Source organism: Clytia hemisphaerica, unplaced genomic scaffold (assembly GCF_902728285.1).
Source record: "Clytia hemisphaerica strain Z4C2 unplaced genomic scaffold, Clytia hemisphaerica genome assembly, whole genome shotgun sequence".
NCBI classification, from domain to species: Eukaryota; Metazoa; Cnidaria; class Hydrozoa; order Leptothecata; family Clytiidae; genus Clytia; species Clytia hemisphaerica.
In genome coordinates, this window is record NW_027104433.1 from 365,498 (window position 1) to 383,279 (window position 17,782).

Consider the following 17,782-nt stretch of genomic DNA (forward strand, 5'->3'; position numbering starts at 1 on the left):
ATTTTATTCCCATCTTACTTGCTTTACAAATTACAGCTGATAACTTTATGGTCCTTTATTTAGTGTCAATAAATTCGAACCAATCAGAAATAAATGTCACATAAAAAAATTTCGAGTAAAAGCTTGATTGGTCTTCAGACTTTGATTTTGCAACCTGTGTATTGAGTATTTTCCAAAAGGTCTTGAAAATTCAGAGCAATTTTTGTTAACCGTAGTAAAGATATTCTTTGGATTATAATAATTGAGCATGCTATCTAGAGGACTAATTCGGACATAATAGGATTCAGTACTCATTTTGACAATTTGGGGAAGTCCTTCCCCGCGTCCAAAATAAAACACCCTTGACATCACTAATTTCGACGCATATTAGTTTCCTATACCCAATAAATATTTTGACCAACAAAAAGAAAAAATCATCAAAGTAATTACGTATATTTTAATAATCATCCCAAGAATAATATTTTCAATTTTATTTTTCATTATTCCCCTACTAGCTGGAATTTTTTTTAGTTCATGGCCACACCCTTCACTTTTTTTGGGAATGCTTCTTTATGCCTCTCTGCGTGATGTTCAGCAATTAAGAGAAGGATCAAGGGTAAGTGGAGGAATAATACAGGGGGGAAGAGCGGCGCCCTCGCCTACCTTTGGGTGAATAGCTATCGAATGACGAGGAGCTTTCGGGTCGTCTCCAACTGCACTCGCAGACTTACTTACTTTTGGGAATGTTAAAAACTTTATCCTCCCAAAGCTTTATAAAAGTAATTCCTTTTTTAACCATTATCATCATCATCGTCATCGTTAATGGCAAAAAAAGGAATGGGAAATGGTAGCTGGCTGTTACAGGACGTCTATCATGATTAAATAAAATCCGTTTCGAATAAAAGAAGAAGATCAAGTAGTCATGAATGTTTGTTAAACAATGAAGCAAATCTGAAAAGTCTTTATAAGTGACGCCTATGTTACTGAAGAACTGGAGAGTCCTTCCGCTACAGTAGCTTCTACAACTTGAACAAGCACGGAACCTAATAAGTATCGTATTTGCTGCATATACAATCTCGTATCTAGAGCCACTTGCAACACTTTTTGATTTTACTGATGGCCCGACCCTCAGAAGTTATCATTCATGTCTTCAACCACGATCACGCAAATCAGCAAAAACGATGGACGATCAAACAATATCCTTTGAAAAAGTCCAAATCACGTATCACGGCTCAAAAATCTTTTAAATCACGTTTTGAACTCTCATCACGCAATCACGAAGAAAAAATTTCCAAATCACGTAATCACGCTGCATTAAAATCATTATATCACGTCATCATGAAAACCGCTGGAGGCCTTTTTAAAATGTTGATACATTTCCCCTAAATATTCATTGACCTAATAGGTAATAATTTGTTTGTTTTTGATAGGTATTGCATTTATTGCCATAATAATAGGGTATCATGATAATAAACAAGAGAATTAAACCAACGGTTAGGTTATCTAATTAGGGGCACTTAGGGCTTTAAATCAGTGAATGGGTCAAAGTAAAAGGTGTCCCGAAAAAAGGTCCTGTCAGAACACGAATACAAATGGAAAAATTTTTTAGTATCGACGTGTATATTACAAAACTAATGTTTTAATTATGACTATAAGTTTATTGCGTTATTGTTTTATTGCAACCATATAAGTGTTAATTACTGTATTGCGTTAAAGAGAAAAACTAGACATACACACACACACACACACACACACCAAATTTCTCTACTTGTAAACGTGTTCTGACACATGACTTTTTTTCGGGACACCCTGTAGTAATGGTTAGATTTTTGGGTATACGGAAAAAGATAAAGAACCATTTGAAGCTGAAAGTCTCTAATAAATAAAAGCAGACGAACCTTAATGTTAAATCGCAAACTAAAATTAATCAGTTCTTAAAAGAAATTAGCGGTTGGCATGGGAGAGAATCTTAACCAAACCAAACTAGAAGATCCGATCTTAAATCCTGGCAATTTTGACTTTTAAACTTTTTTGCGTGAGAAAAAATGAATCACCTATCAATTTATCTTTTCAAGGATTTAAGGGGCGCCAAAAGTGATTTAGATGTTGCAAACTTTTCGTCTCATCTCTTCGTAAAGTAACAAATATTGTAGACAAACACTAATTATTTACGCATTCTTTTTTGTGTAGTCGTTAAGGTTAATTGCTAAAGTGATAAAGGGTTCTCGTATCTTCATTAGAGGAGACATAGCAAAAATATTTAACTGTAATTTACTGAATTTCTATCTAATTACTGCAAAAAGAGCTAATCAGATTTCCAAGGAATATATAGTATGATGATATAAGCAAAAATATTGCAGTTCGAGTAGGTTATACGGGTCAATACTTGCATTAAAAGCTCAATTCAAGAACATTTGATATTCTTGAATATGTCAAAAGATTCTGCGTGCCCAACTAGTCTCACCCATCAAAAACCAAAGTAAATAAAAAAATATTCGATTGATTTTTAACGTATAAAGGAGAAAACATTGGACTGCAGAGCCAACTACAATCTTGGAAACAGCTAAAGCGCGTCTGATCCATGTCTTATGTATTTTGCGACAGTTCCAGGGGTGTGAAATGGTTGTCAGCAGGGTCTTGACTGGAGTCTTTGACATAGACCACATTGAATTACTTTCCCATCATGTCAGACAGGTAACTCAGGGAAGATTATTTCACTTTTTATTTTCCACAATTTAGTTGTTTGTTAATATTGCGTCGCTAAACGGAAGGTAGTTGGTTGGGACAATATCAATACGGCGTTTCCTTTAAACACGGGGGAGAAAATGACACTGCAAAAATATATTTACCGGTACTCCTACGTTGACGTTTTTAATGATTCTTACCGTAGTTTGAGTGGAGTATGAAGGTATTACTCAGCGAAGGAGTACGAAACCGCAAAGTGATTAACTAAAAAAGCCGGCAAACTTTTGAAGTAGCATACATATCGGATATTGAACGTTTTGATCAATTAGTTTTTTTTTTACTTGTAAAGGAAAAATATCACTAATTGCCATGAAATGAAGAAGAGGAGACAGAGAGAGAAAAAAGTTGCATTTTTTTATGCTGCAACAGCTGGTCGGCTAATCCTCAGGCATTTTTCGAAATACAAGTTTTTTCTTGAAACAAAAATTTTCTAAAATTGGTTAATGGTTTTCAAAAAAATTGAAAACAATTAGATAGTATTTCCTGCATAAGGATTAAGTAGGATTTAATATAAAAGTTTTGAAAATAAAGAAAAATCTATTTGTGCAAAACATTAAATTGGTCAGATGTTACTAGGGCCGGTAAAGGTATCAACTTGACAAAACCTGACAGCCTGGAGGAAAAAGATATCTTAGAACCTAAAAAATTATGACGTCAAAGTTTAATAGTAGGTATTAGGAACTTACGTAATTAACCTTAAAGTTTGCAGATGGTTCCCATGAAGCTTTTTTGACGTAAACAAAGTTCCTGGAACTTTTCTTAGTGATATGCACACGCTTTTTATTAGAATGCGCACTATAACAATATCCTTAATGAAATGGAAACTAGCCAGAGAAATGAAATTATACTAAGATTATCACCATCCAAAAAAAATTTGCAAATCTAACTAAGGACGCCAATTTCAGTATTTTAGCTGTAAATCCCCTGTCAAGTCTCAAGAGCTCCACAGAAACACAATATACTTTAGTTTGATGTGTACATAAAACGTTGAATTTATGCATTCTAATCTTAAAATACTTTTAATAACATTTTATTCTCAAAATTTAAAAATATTATAAAAAACTGTGCATTCGATGACTCATACTCTCACAATCTTGAAAGGTTTATGTACGCTCATGGAAATAACAAAATTCTATGCTCCCTAAAAGATATACGTTTTTCGTTTATGGTGGTGACGTGGCTTCATCTCCCTAGAGTTACCAATCATAAAGTAAGGCACCCAAGTTACTGTTTGGTGTCTTAGCACTGACGATCTGATCTTCATTTATATTTGATAGTTTCACTGTTGTTGGGGTGGTTACCAGAGTGTATCATACATACGAAGAAGCCTATATTATTATTTTCGAGTTAAAACCGAGGCAGTATACAATCGAGCTTCATCAAGCTTTTACAGAAATCTATTTCGTTAGCCTTAGCACTATTAATGATCCCGAACCCCCTGAATCCAAAAAAACTGAAATCTATCCCTGTGATTACGGGGTGGGAGTATCAACCATTATTCGGCACCTAGATGCAGAAATTTTCAACTGACACGCTAAATCTTTGAAGGACGGAAACTTTTTGAGCATCTGGAAGGTTCAGATCACGGAATTTTGCAAGATTACGTTAAGGACTTTGAAGCGAAAGGCCTGGTCGCCAGGGCTCGTTTCAGGGGATTGACGGAAGGGTAGTGGGGGTGCGGCACATCCAAGACCAACTATCACTCCTATCTGGTGGGAAATTGACCTGCTCCTTTAGAGCTTTTAGCGAGGGCGGCCGCCAATCCACCAGCGGAATATCAGATAAAGTTAACACCGACAAAGCGACCCTCATCGGTGAAAATGACTCATGAAACAAACCACAAAACATGTGTGCCTGTCGACAGTAAATACCTCTGGCACCGTTCTCAGACCTGAGCCTTAATTTCCCGGATGTAATTTCGTCAAATATCAATTTGAAAATAACTAATATCAATTTCATGACAATTAATTGAAAATGAGGGAACATGGCTAAATCTTCTTGGTACAAATTTCAACAAAATGACATACAATTAGAAAATAAATATGAAATGACTTTTTAATGATAAATGGTATTTAAAGCAAATGATGGCAATTGCTACCATACAAGAATTATCATAATTTTTTTTCTCTTTATGTGTTTTTCTAAATTTTTGATTTCTCATATTTCCATGCTAAAATTAAAGAGCTCAGCTCTCTTTTTTTATATGAAAATGCTTTATGCAAAGTCGAAAATAATAAGTGTTTATATGCCTCATATCCTTAGAGGAAATTTTTAAAGACGTTTTTAATATTAATGACCATGGTACTTATCTCTGAGCTTTTTTTCTATATCTTTCTTTCCTTTAATATTTCTGGTTTGCGTTAAGGAATTTGCAGAATTTGGATGACCAGTTGATAATATACAGATGAAGTATTCTGAAAAGGGAGCTTTTTTATCATTGCTTATTTAATTAACTCTCTCTAATTCGACTCTATTATTCGGATATTTCTATAATTCGAACTAGAATTTTGGTCCCATTAGCTGGAAACTGATATGAATTACTCTTTCTCTAATTTGATGAACATTTCTGGTCCCTTGAAGATCGAATAAGAGCAGAGAGTCAATTGCAAATAAATGTATTTGTAAAACCGTGAAGTTATGTTCCCCCAAAAAAGCATCTCTTTAAAGTATTCGCTTTTTTGTGGAAGCCATAGAATATGTAAAGGAGATATTTGGCACGATTTCAAAATTCATTAATTGCAATATCTATATTTTCCCTGGAAAATTGGCAACTCTAATGAAAACATTTTTGATTGAGTACCTCAATTATGTTCCTCCTGATTCAGTTTCTATATGGAGTTTGATAGTTTAAGGCATCGTTTTCTTGCAGCGATCAATCCTGGTATTGTGTACTATTTTCTGATTTTTTGTATTCAAAGTAGATTGAGAAAGGCTTGTCAAATTATAAAACTGTTTTTAAGATAAATTGTGCATCTCTGTCTCACAGCAGGGTTAGTCACTTATGATTTATAGAAGTAAAAGGAAAGATTGAAAATCATGAAACGATTTCGTTTAAATGGTTTAAGTCATTCTTTCAAAAAATCATCACCGTTAAAGGAAAAAAATCACCAAAAGCATTTCATAATCTCTTGTCTCTTCGGTCTCTCGAAAAATTATGTTTTTCCTTGAAGAGCTCGAAGAAGCGAAAGTCAGTTCTTTAAGTGTTTCCAATAAAGGTGTGCCAATCTCCACGTGATACTGGCAAATTGTTGGCAAAGATTTTTGACTATAATTTGTCAGAGAAATCGGGGAGTAACGAGGAGTAAACCAGTATAGATGATTCATCAAAAGGATGTCATCTAATTATCTTACTGATGGAAGTGGTAATTATCATAAATAAAGAATTGAAAAATTATAGTTTTTGAGCATCGTTGTTGCACTTATTGGGAGTTTTATTGATAAAAAAAATCGATAATTTTCAGAACCTTTACAATTCAAATGAGATTCCAATTACAATAGATTGATTTTTTTTAATTTCTTTAAAATCGAGAATGATGTGTAACTGTGTTTTTGTTTTGAGAAGAATGAGAGAGAAATAGATGCAAACCACACGGTCATTAATGGCTTCATAAAATTCCCATTAAATCACAAATGAAAATGACAATCAATTGACAAATGAGGCGTCTCTCAAAAACAATAGCTTCTCTTAATGGCTGCAATTAAAGAAAAACTAATTACACTTTTTTTTCTTAAAAAGGTATTTATAAAAGTGCCGCTTTTTTCACCCTTTTCCTCTTGTTTCGCCCTACCTTGGTGAAAAAAACAAAAACAATTATTTTCAAAAAATCAGGTCACCTGTGACAGTTATAAATAAATAATAGAAATTAGAAAAAGAACCCGAACTACAGTTGGGTCAACAGTTGAAGTATTAAAGACTTTAAGCGAGGCTTATATATCAAATCTTTAAAATTTATGGTATGCAGGCAGCAACATTGTAATTATTGATAATGAATTACAAATACAATTAATTGTTGCAATTAATATTCTTCAACCAAACATCCGCCATAAAATGAACCAAAACATTTCCCCTTTGGGACATCCGCGGTACTTTTTTACCTTTAAGAAAAATACCGTGCTTCGATAGCTTTCTGGGATTTCTCATCATGTTCCTAGTCATCAGAGGGAAGAAGTGAGGTGTTAATTGCACTGTTTTGACGGATATGTGGAATACTTTTTTTTCGAATTATTTGATTTATTCAACAAGAAATAATCCTTGCGTTTGGACTCCCCGTTTGTCTTTTTCCCATTTCTGTCTAATTCCAAATCTTAATGTCTGTAATTTCACTTACCATTTAAAGCAGATTTTAGCTATCACTTTTGGTAATAGTTTCCCTTTGCAGAATGTACACACAGCTATAGTAGCTTTGTGAATTTGGAAAAAATGCATTTTGTAATTGGAGATTAATATGAGAGGAGGGAAGATTGACCACATTGGCAAATGAAAGTCATTAATCGAATCTGGCAAATGATAATGACAAATTTAACAGGACACGTACTGTACTTATATAAATACCACCCACTTTGTGAAATCTAAATGCCATTATAACTTATATTGAAAATTTAATTCAAGGTGAAAAGTCAGTCAACCTATTAGAATCGAACTGATACTTTATACAAATAATACTTGGAACTCCCTTTAGAGATTAGACCCTGGAAGGTTAAGTCTATTTAATGTACTTATTTTGACCTTCAACATCGCCATAAAGGAAAAATTGAAACTAATAAAACCTAGCAACAAGCTCATACCCGTTGACTTTAAAAGCAGGCGTGGCAATATCAAAGATATAATCTGTGATCTTAAGCAAAAGGTTTTCAGATTGTCACAACTAACAAGGAAGACATTTAATTTCGTTAGCATGGCAGTCACAATTAAAAACACATTTCAAAGCGCAAACACATTAAAAACATTTCAAATTTAGAATCTGAAAGTACGCCATTTATAACGCTAAACTTGACGTCTTACAATATTAATGGTATTTTTATGCTTTTCAATGCAGAAGAAAATATAATATTGGTGCTCTAAATAAATTGTAATGGCGCTTTGCAGACAGACTTAAATATTCCAAATTTGGGAATTATAATAAGAGCCAAAATAAGGTTGATTCAAATTTTTTTAGAATGATAGAAAAGTAATGTCTTTTTCCATACTGTGGATTCGGACCGTAATTCGACCTGTGAGGACAGATGGAAATAAAAAGTACGTATGATAATCAGCCAGGATCCTGGATAAAGCAAGAACCAAATAAGTTACAACTTGGAAACACAGAAAATATTAAATGATGATGTTTCATTTATTTTAAAACATAACAAAGATAATGTCTTTCCATACAGCAGTGTTTCTTTAACTCGAACCTCTATAACTCAAATGTTTTAGTCCCTTCAGTTAACAATGCCTTTATAAATCTTACTCCATAACTCGAAATTTGAAGTTTTGGTATATTTACTCCTGAATGAAGAGACACGCTTCTCTTAAAATAAAGAATCATTGGCATATTTATGTCCAGACATTTCAATGAAATTCTTACAGAGGGTCCTCACAGGTCGAATTTCAGAGAAACCAGACTGTGATTTTGACGGTACCTTGTTGTCTTGTTATCAACTATATTACAATCAACTGTAAAAACTTATTTGTAATACCAAAGAATACGAATTTACAGATTTTAGGTTTTTACACAACATTTTAAAAGTGTGTGGTTTTGCGTTAAATTTAGTTAATTTTTGATCCCTGATGATAAGTAGCGTGAAAACTTTGCTGTTCTGCATCTGGAGGGCAGAACCTCAACAGTTATGAAATAGTAATTTTCCAATCATGTTTTGAAATTGAGATTGCAATTTATCAACCGCATATGGTATTAGCGAGAAATTAGGATAAACAACTGCCTTGAGGTTGGAATGGTAGACCCGCTTAAGATTTTTCACAAGAGCAAAAAATCGAATTTAATATTTCCATTCATAACTGCAAATGGGAATAATATCTCAACCTTTTAAGTGCCACGGTCATTTTTTTCTAAGTTAAAAAAACCCCGCTAGTTCAAGCCTTAAAGGCTTATATCTCCGGATCTAGCACCGGATCCGCTGCACGGACCTGCCTGAATGATAGAAAGGTGCCCAGTGGTAAAACTTCAAATTAATTCGCTGGAGGACAGAATCAAGTAAAGCAGGGCCAAATTTGGAGGTTCTTGGATCACTCGTTGACCAAAAATGGTCAAAAAACGGTCAAAATCTTAAAAAAGTGACATTGATATTTTGGCTTAAAATACCGCTGAAAAGACTCACTTTTGATTTGTTTTTGGCTTGACCATGAAGTTCAATCCAATTCCTATGAGTTAGACCAAAAATCACGATTTCTAACTCAAACTGGTCATTACAGGAGGGCCATAGCCCATGTCTGATATATACGACATTGGCACTTAAAGGGTTAAGGTTAAAGTACAATTTTCTCCGTTATATTTTGACTGTGTCTCCCAACCCCATTTCTATGTTTACAAATTTTATCTTTAGAAATCATGGGGTATTGTTAGTAGATTAGTAGGCTATAGATAGGTAAGTACAGACACAATCAAACCTTGCAGACACTTAAAACTAAGACTGATGGAACTGCGTCACCTGTAACATTGGCGTCCCAAATTAGGTCATTAGAATATCATTGCAAAGGTAAATGGCTTTCTAGAGATAATCAAAGGAGGCCATTGACAAAAGGTTGTATAATTTTGGAACAATAATACTAATTATTGATAATGCATTACCGGAAAAAGACCAAGGCACTTTCTCCAGCGATTAAACTAGGTGTATCTTGTGGTAAGGTTGGTTAAAAGATTTCGATATAATTTCAATCTAATTTATATTAATCAATGTCCAATAAAATTATCCAATGACTCCTTCTTAAGAGTTCAAATGGAAATAGTCAAAATTTGTTCCCCATATCAAAGAATAAATAAATAAACAAAAAACTTTCTTCCGAAAAAAATTACCAGACCACTAGCATTATATAATTTCCGTTTTAATGAACATTTGATAAAAACATGTTTAGTCGGTTGCAAATGTATTGCAGCTAGATGAGATTTAATATGATTGGCTGCACAGGAAGTTCAGATGAAATTTGATTGGTCCAAACAGGAAATATTGATCACTGATTGGAGGAAGTTCGAAATGTAAACAACCGGAAAGCAAAAATGTTGTCCCCAACCGAAAAAGACTTTCTTCTTATCTCATTTACCTTTTTTTCTGTGACTTTTAAAACTGCTAAACTTTGATTTATTGACATATCAGAATTCAGTACACTCATACACGCTTAACAATAAAAAAGACCAGAGCAATTTTAACAAAAAGCTTTAGTCCTTGAAAATTGGTCCTTAAAACCTTGGTCCTCGATCGAATTTTCCAAAAGTTCGAGAAGTTAATTCTATATTAAACAAAGAATGATTCTTAAATATTCGACGAAGTTCCAAAAAGTTCAGAAGGTAGGAATTTTATATTGAACTGATATTGAGTTGATGATAAAATGTCAATGCAATATCATGATTATTCAATATCATAAAAATAACCACAAACAAGGGAACATAATAAATTACTTGGACTGAACCAAAGAGGAACAGAAAGACAATACATTTTTTATCATCCATAAATTCCTACACCCCGTAAGATGTACCATGAATAAACATACTTGTGTGTTGGCATCACTTGGTTTAACTATTTGGGAATCCTGATTCACACACGAACTTTCCAACTCAATTGATAGGAAATATCCGCAATTCTTTTTGACCAAGAAAAATTTAGTCCAGAAACCAGACTTTTTTAGATTTTTAACACCAATGCACTATAACAATTGATTTACTCGTAACTATATCTATTTAGAAAAAAGGTGCAGCCCTACCCTTTTTCATATCAGACGTCTTTTCAGTCTTTTGGCTGTTACTACCTGTACCGAGAATTTTAGAATATAAATCATTTGATGTCAGAAAATTTTGAAAGAAGCAAATTTCGCGATTTTGGCTACTGACCCAAAAAGTTGTTATGGTTGCCAAAGATAATTTAGATAGTTTTTTGCACTTGTATGCCGAAGTACTTCACTAATATTTTTGTCTTGAAAAACCCAACTTCTTAATTTAATTAATACCACCAAGTACTAAATTTCATCATGAGATTTTAAGGTTGATTGAAAGTTAGAAGAAAGTTGGTCTAAACATTTTTGACAGTTGGTTAAAAGGCCCATTCTGACAGACCCGGTATGATTTTTAGACAGTAAGGGTAAATATAACGGACTGAAACTCGATAGGGGTTGATAGTCCTATGTTTTTTATGGCTGGGGATTTTAATTCCATTGTTTACAAGTCAGAAATTTAGTGGGGATGGAAAAATAGCATAATATTTAGCAGAGAGGATTTCTTTTATTGATCACTTTCAGCGGTGACAAAATTGGGAGTATAATTTTCCACTGAAGACGATATCGGTTTTCAGTTGGAAGGGGTTTCACCAGGTCTGTAGTAGGATCTTGTCACTTTCAAATCAACCACAGTAGGCTGATTCCTTTGTAGACGTCAATTAATTAAAGGATGCAGAACAAATTAATTATGCAAACTGTTTGGTGGGTAATATAATTACAATCAAACATTTATACCGACCAAAGTTAATCATTATAAATTTCACAATTAATGAAAAATTAATATCATTATTTCATTTGAAAACTTATTTAGAGGAATGTTTGAAGAAATCATGCAGTAAAACTTAATGATGCCGAGATGAAATATAAAGAAATTGGCTTAGGATCAAAAGGCTGAGGTAGCCATGCGGTTGGCAGCATTCTTGACAGAAAATTGCTCGCAACCGCAGAACTACGAGACCGAAACATTGCATAATGAGAAAAAAACACCTCGGTGGAGTGTTCCAGAGCGCTTTGAATGGATTCAAAGTGCAGGAGTTACACTCTTCATCTGAGAAGCTTTAAGGTTTTTTGCTGTGACGGAAGTTTCACATGCATTTCAAAAATAGTTTGCCTTTCACCTCAAGCAATATCATAATGTATATGCGATAACACTTGCCAATAAGGAAGCTTCTCTCGTCCTAGCCCTTTTCATATTCTTCAAACTCCATGGATGACACACAACCAGCCCGACCCCACCTGACTGCAATGAAGCAAGTATTGTGCAAAAAGGGGCGTCCTGAATCTTGCAACACCAGATGATATAAACATGACTCATCTTTACCTTCAACATTGCTGGTACGTGCTCTTGGGAAAAGGAACAAAAGGTTCTCAAGTTTTGAATAAATATTTCAAATCAGCAGAAAAAGCGGTAATCAAAGGATTAGAAACTTCTGAGATACACATTTTTTATAAGAACAAACTAGATAAGAACATAAGGCTGCGATACCGTAAAATATCAAGAACAAGTTAAGATTATCATTTTCTAAGGAAATTGCACAGTACTCACAAAATGGTAAAAATAAGAACATTTCAAGAACATTTCTAGGTTTAAAATTCAAAAAAGTTAAGAACACCCGAAGGATTTAAATTTTTTGGATGTTCTAATAAAGAAATTAAAGTCTATTCACGATAAGTGTGCACTCTTTTTTCATTTACCGATAACTTTTGAAGGAATTCTTCAATCTTTATAAATTTGGTATCATTGAAAAGATATTAGTGAGTGGAACAATTTAAAATAAAAAAATCTTTAAAGAAATTCCAAAAAGGAAGATGAAAATGAAGAAGAAAAAAATTAAGATCTTGTAGAATACTGCTATAACTTTCATTTTCACTGGAGAGATTCTTTGATCTTAGAAGATCATCACTGTGAAGAAATTTCAAAGAGATATTTATTCAATATAAAGTTATGATACAAAGTTAATAAGTGATTGACTTCAAAAAACAGCAAAAAACTGCAGAAAACAGCGTTTTTAGACGTAAATCAGCTTATAACTTTGTTTGATATCTTTTGACTGAATGATTATTTTTGAGAAATTTTTTCACAGTAATGACGTTCGATGATGAAGGATTCACTTCACGGAAAATGGTAGTTATAGCACTTTTCTACAAGATCTTCATTTTTTTCTTCTTCATTTTCATCTTCATTTTTAGAATTTTTTTGAAGATTTTTTTATTTTAAATTGTTCCACTCACTAATATCTTTCCAATGATACCAAATTTATAAAGATTGAAGAATTCCTTCAAAAGTTATCGGTAAATGAAAAAAGAGTGCACACTTATCGTGAATAGACTTTAGTGTAATTCGCTTGATATTGTCGTAGAAGCATAAGTGACCAAAAAAAAGATTTTAAAATTCAAACAGACTTTAGCTAACATTTTTTAATGAGGGAAAAATACAATCTTTGACTTCATTTTTTTCATCCTCTTCTTTTTACCCACAACATTCTTAGGGGAGTATGAGTCATTATCATTATCGATAATCACCTAATGGAGATCAGATGTTTACATATAATGACTGTCCACACCAGATTTCGCAATCACTAAATCCCAGATCAATCTGTCATAGATACTAATCCACCTTCTTGCATAGTTTTCTTACTGACAAAATTCTATATCAAAATTGGACACAGACATCAGACATTCTATGATAATTATACTCCTTACACTAAATTTTATACCATGTAAAATTATATTAGATAAAACTTGCAAATGGGTTGGGTGTCAGAATCTCATCTGGTAAAATGTTAATGTTATTGCCTTTATAGGTGGCCCCAGCGGTTTGCGTGAATGCGTGAATGGGCCTTTTTACTTGCGTGAATGCGTGAAAATAATAAGAAAAAAAAAACATTGCGTGAATGCGTGAATTTGGGAAAAAATTGTGCGTGAAAATATGCTTTATCAACCTTAGCTTCATAAGAAAAAAGTTTCTTCGGCTGAGAGTGGGCATTAATCTTATTATAAAAAAAGGGTTCAATATAACATAATGACGTAGAGATTGACCACTTTACCCAAACCACCAACGTTGGACGTCACCGTTGACAGCGGCCACGCTATGACGTCTGTGAGTAGTGGTCAAAAGGTATAGATCCAAGCCACTCCCGATATAATTTGGTGCAGAATCAATCCATTGCATTATCCTTTCTATCTGGAAAACGTCAATAAACATTCTTTCTACTTAAAAATACATGTTTTTTTTGAAGAACATCCAAAATTTTTGAAGCCTTGAGATGTTCTTAATTTTTTGGGTTTTAAGCCTAAAAATGTTCTTAAAATGTTCTTATTTTCACAATTTTGCCACCATTTTTACCCATTTTCCTAAGAAAACGGGTGTTTTTGAGTCTGCAAAGCTTAAAATGTTCTTAAATTGTTCTTAACATTTTGGCCGTCGTAGCCTTATGTTCTTATATAGTTTGTTCTTATAAAAATACGTGTAGTTGGCCTAGCATCGGGCCTTTCATTACCATGTCCACTGTCCGTGATGCGCTGTATGTCCTTTTTTGAAGAAGCAGCGTTTTGTTACTTTTTTGGAGAAAAGTCCCCAGATAATATATTTTACGTACGGTAAAGTTATCTAAAGTGCCTAAGATTGGAAATGGTGAGCTATAATTTGAAGATGCATACTTAATATAAACAATCGAGATCCTCATATACTTCAAAAGTAATTAATAGTCATTTAGATTATTCTTAATGTTCATTTAATTATAATTAAAAAGCTATATCGAATAATGATTGGTAGACGTTTATAATTCATGTGCTATTTAGCTAACGGATTTGTAATAATATTATCTATTATACTTAAAATCAAAAAGTTATAAAAGAGCTTAATTTCTAAGAATTATTACACAGAAGTTGGCAGAAGTATGCGTTTTGACCCACGGGAGGAGGGAGGGGGTGCACTCAATGTAAACGACCTACCCGCTTCCCAAAGTGCACTGTAAGGGTCGAAATGAGCAAAGATGAGAAAAGGTGCACTCTAAAGATGTAAAATTTGAAAGTCTTTTGCCTAAAAATGGTCAAATATTTTCAAGAAAATGCACCGTTAGAGTCGATTTTTCGCCTAAATTTAATGAAATTTGGCTAAGTTTTCTCTGTACTGTAAGCGTCCTATTTCAAAGGCTTAATTTTGGGCATCACGTATGGTCGTTTTTGAATCGAGTGCTCCTCACTCCCGTGGTTTTGACTTTAAAGCCATAAAAAGTGCACGAAATTACAAAAGTAAAGGTGGCCAAAATTACAGAAATTGCACATGGTAACAAAGCAGACACAAAAAACCTCCTTTACTGGCAGGGAATAAAGAGGAAAATGAAGGTAAATGTTGAAAGATGCCTAGCTGGCATACAGCGTCGTTTCTACGTTCTTCTAACGCTTTATATGGACTTAAAATAATCAAGTTCAGAACACGAAGAAGACTGGGGCTATGTTTACGACAAATCATTTATCGATATAATGTTGTGGGAATTTTTCGCATTTTCAAAGGAAAGCCGTGGTCCAAGAAACATCATCAACGCGAGGTTTGGAAAAACTCCAAAGTAACGCAAGTTCAAATATACCACTCCGCAGATATGTGCATCATTGTTATAAAAAGTTTATATATAGAATTTGAAATAGTTTTAGTGTATAACATATCATTAGAGAGGATATTGGCTCATGTTGATATCAAAATAATCTGAAATACGAACGCTGTTACCTCAACATTTCATACGTCAGAGACAGATTAATACTCAACCACACAACTTTTGGGGCTAGACGCTTCAGATTTAATAGTTAAAATTCGATTGATGTATCGCTCACGAACGGTTACAGCTCACACATCCAGTGAAACCTTCGCATCAAATAAAATGATGGTACCCTGAACTTGTTGAATATTTAAGATACCTCCACTTCGAATCAAACTCGCACTCCCCATAAAGACTAAAGCAGATTCCTCTGCTCATTGAATTTGGTTCCAGTCGTTCAACAAAATTAACAAGAAGGAAACATTGGCAAGACAGAATGTGAACGCAGCTGGGAATCTGAATAGCCCTGTGGCATCATGATGGGAAAATGATCATTTAAAATTTCATTACATTGCAATAAATATAAGCAATAAAGATTATTCTAGTTCGATTTTCAAATTACCCCCATTGCAGATCTAATTTGATCAAATTGCTCTTGAATCCAAAAGGAAACCCATTTTGGCATGAAGTTACCTGAAAACTAATTATTAGACATAATTTTGGAAATTACTATCCAGTAATTAAAACTGATTAAGGCTGATTTGTAATTTCATGAAATTATAGAATCTGACAAATTTGCCATTTTCGTTGGATTATATCAGACGTAAGAAATGACATCGATCAATTTAGAAAAAGAGGAGTAGAAATCGTTCACAAAATTATTATTACACTTAGTTAATGATAACGGGTGAAATAATTTGACCATAATATGCAATAACTTAACGGGATAGATAATGACCCAGGATGGTTTACGTCAAAAGTAATAGACCTCGTAAAGAAGACCTGTGAATAGATGAAAACAAACAGGCAAATTAAATATAACTGAAACATCCTTCAAACAATAAAACTTAATTTTAACAATAAAATAAGCCAAACGACTCTCTGCCAAGCCTTCCATAGCTGTACACGAATAAAGTGGAGGGTCGACCAAAACTGGGGAGGTACATTTGAAAGTTTAGGTTTCGGTCCTCCCTATACACCTTTTTGACCATAGCCGCCAATTGCCGCACGGGCATTCTTTTCTCCATTTTAGGATCAAAAGGATTGGATCGGGTTTAGGGTGGTAAATTAAATAATAAAGTGACACGCACCTGACCGCGCGACTACGATCGAAAAGGTGCATAAATTAAGCCAAACAAGTCATTTCCGTACACCAGTAGCGTGGAGGGTCGACCAAATTAAACTGGGGAGGTATTTTTGAAAGTTTATGTTTCGGCGCCTCCTATTGGAAGATTAATTTTATGATATCTTTCAAAATCAAGCGATCACGAAAATCTTTTGGTATTTTTTCTCTTTCGGCTAAAAACTACTTGTAAAGAACGCAGAAATTAGTGAATAAAGGCGCTTTTTTGAACTCCTAATCTTTCAGCGCCCCTCAAAAAATCGAACGCTAGGGTGGACGTTCACCTCCCTGGCAGGGGGCCACCACGCTACTGCCGTACACCCTTATTTTGATAGTATAGTAAAGGATACTGGTATTTCAAAGGACCCAACTATAACATTTGATAATTTTGAAAAGGGAACATTTTTTGAAATGCTGCGTTGATTGGTATACAAGTTATTTGAAGCAAAACTAAGTCAAGAGGAGCTTCTGAAAGTCAAAGTTTTGTTGAAGGGATCAAGGATAAAAAGGGTTCGGCGCGACCGTGTTAGCAGAACCACATGATAATTTCAAAAACCTTGAAGAATTTCTCTTTTTTTGTTCAAAATTTTCCGGCTATGTCAACGCATTGTCAAAGGAAATTTCTTATTTCATTGGAACGTGAATGGTTATTACTTTGAAGATGAAGTTAAACAAATTTTCCTTCGCCTCCTGATCTTTTTGTTTGGATTTTCCGAATCCTGTTGCGAAAACGGAATTTATCAAATACCTTAAAACTTGCTTTGCAAAAATTCAAAGAAAATGCTTTACTTCAATGCAGAGAAAGCAACGATCTAATGAAATTACCTGCTATCTGAAGGTAAAACAAGCTTGATTTTTAAAATAATGTGAACTTGATAAAAAATAAACTGAATAAAAACATGGTAACCGCAAAATTCTTATTGGGATTTTCTTGAATTCGAATGTATCAGATGACAGTTTTAATCCTAATCGGAAGAAAGAAAATAAATACCATATCTTTTCAGTTGCCATGGTTACCAAATAGAACGTCAATTATGCAATTTATCTCTTCGTTTAATGTGGGGAGAGCAAATTGCGCGACCATATGGCGGAAGGGAGCACAACTCCGGAGGAAGTTTGTACATGCATTGAACTAAGAACACTAATAAGTTCTCTCTACTTCGAATATTCTTGCCACTTCAATATCATGACGGATTCGATTTGAGGACTCCATAGACTAGTTAAGAAAATATTAATTCCTGTGCGTTACTCCGGGAGGGG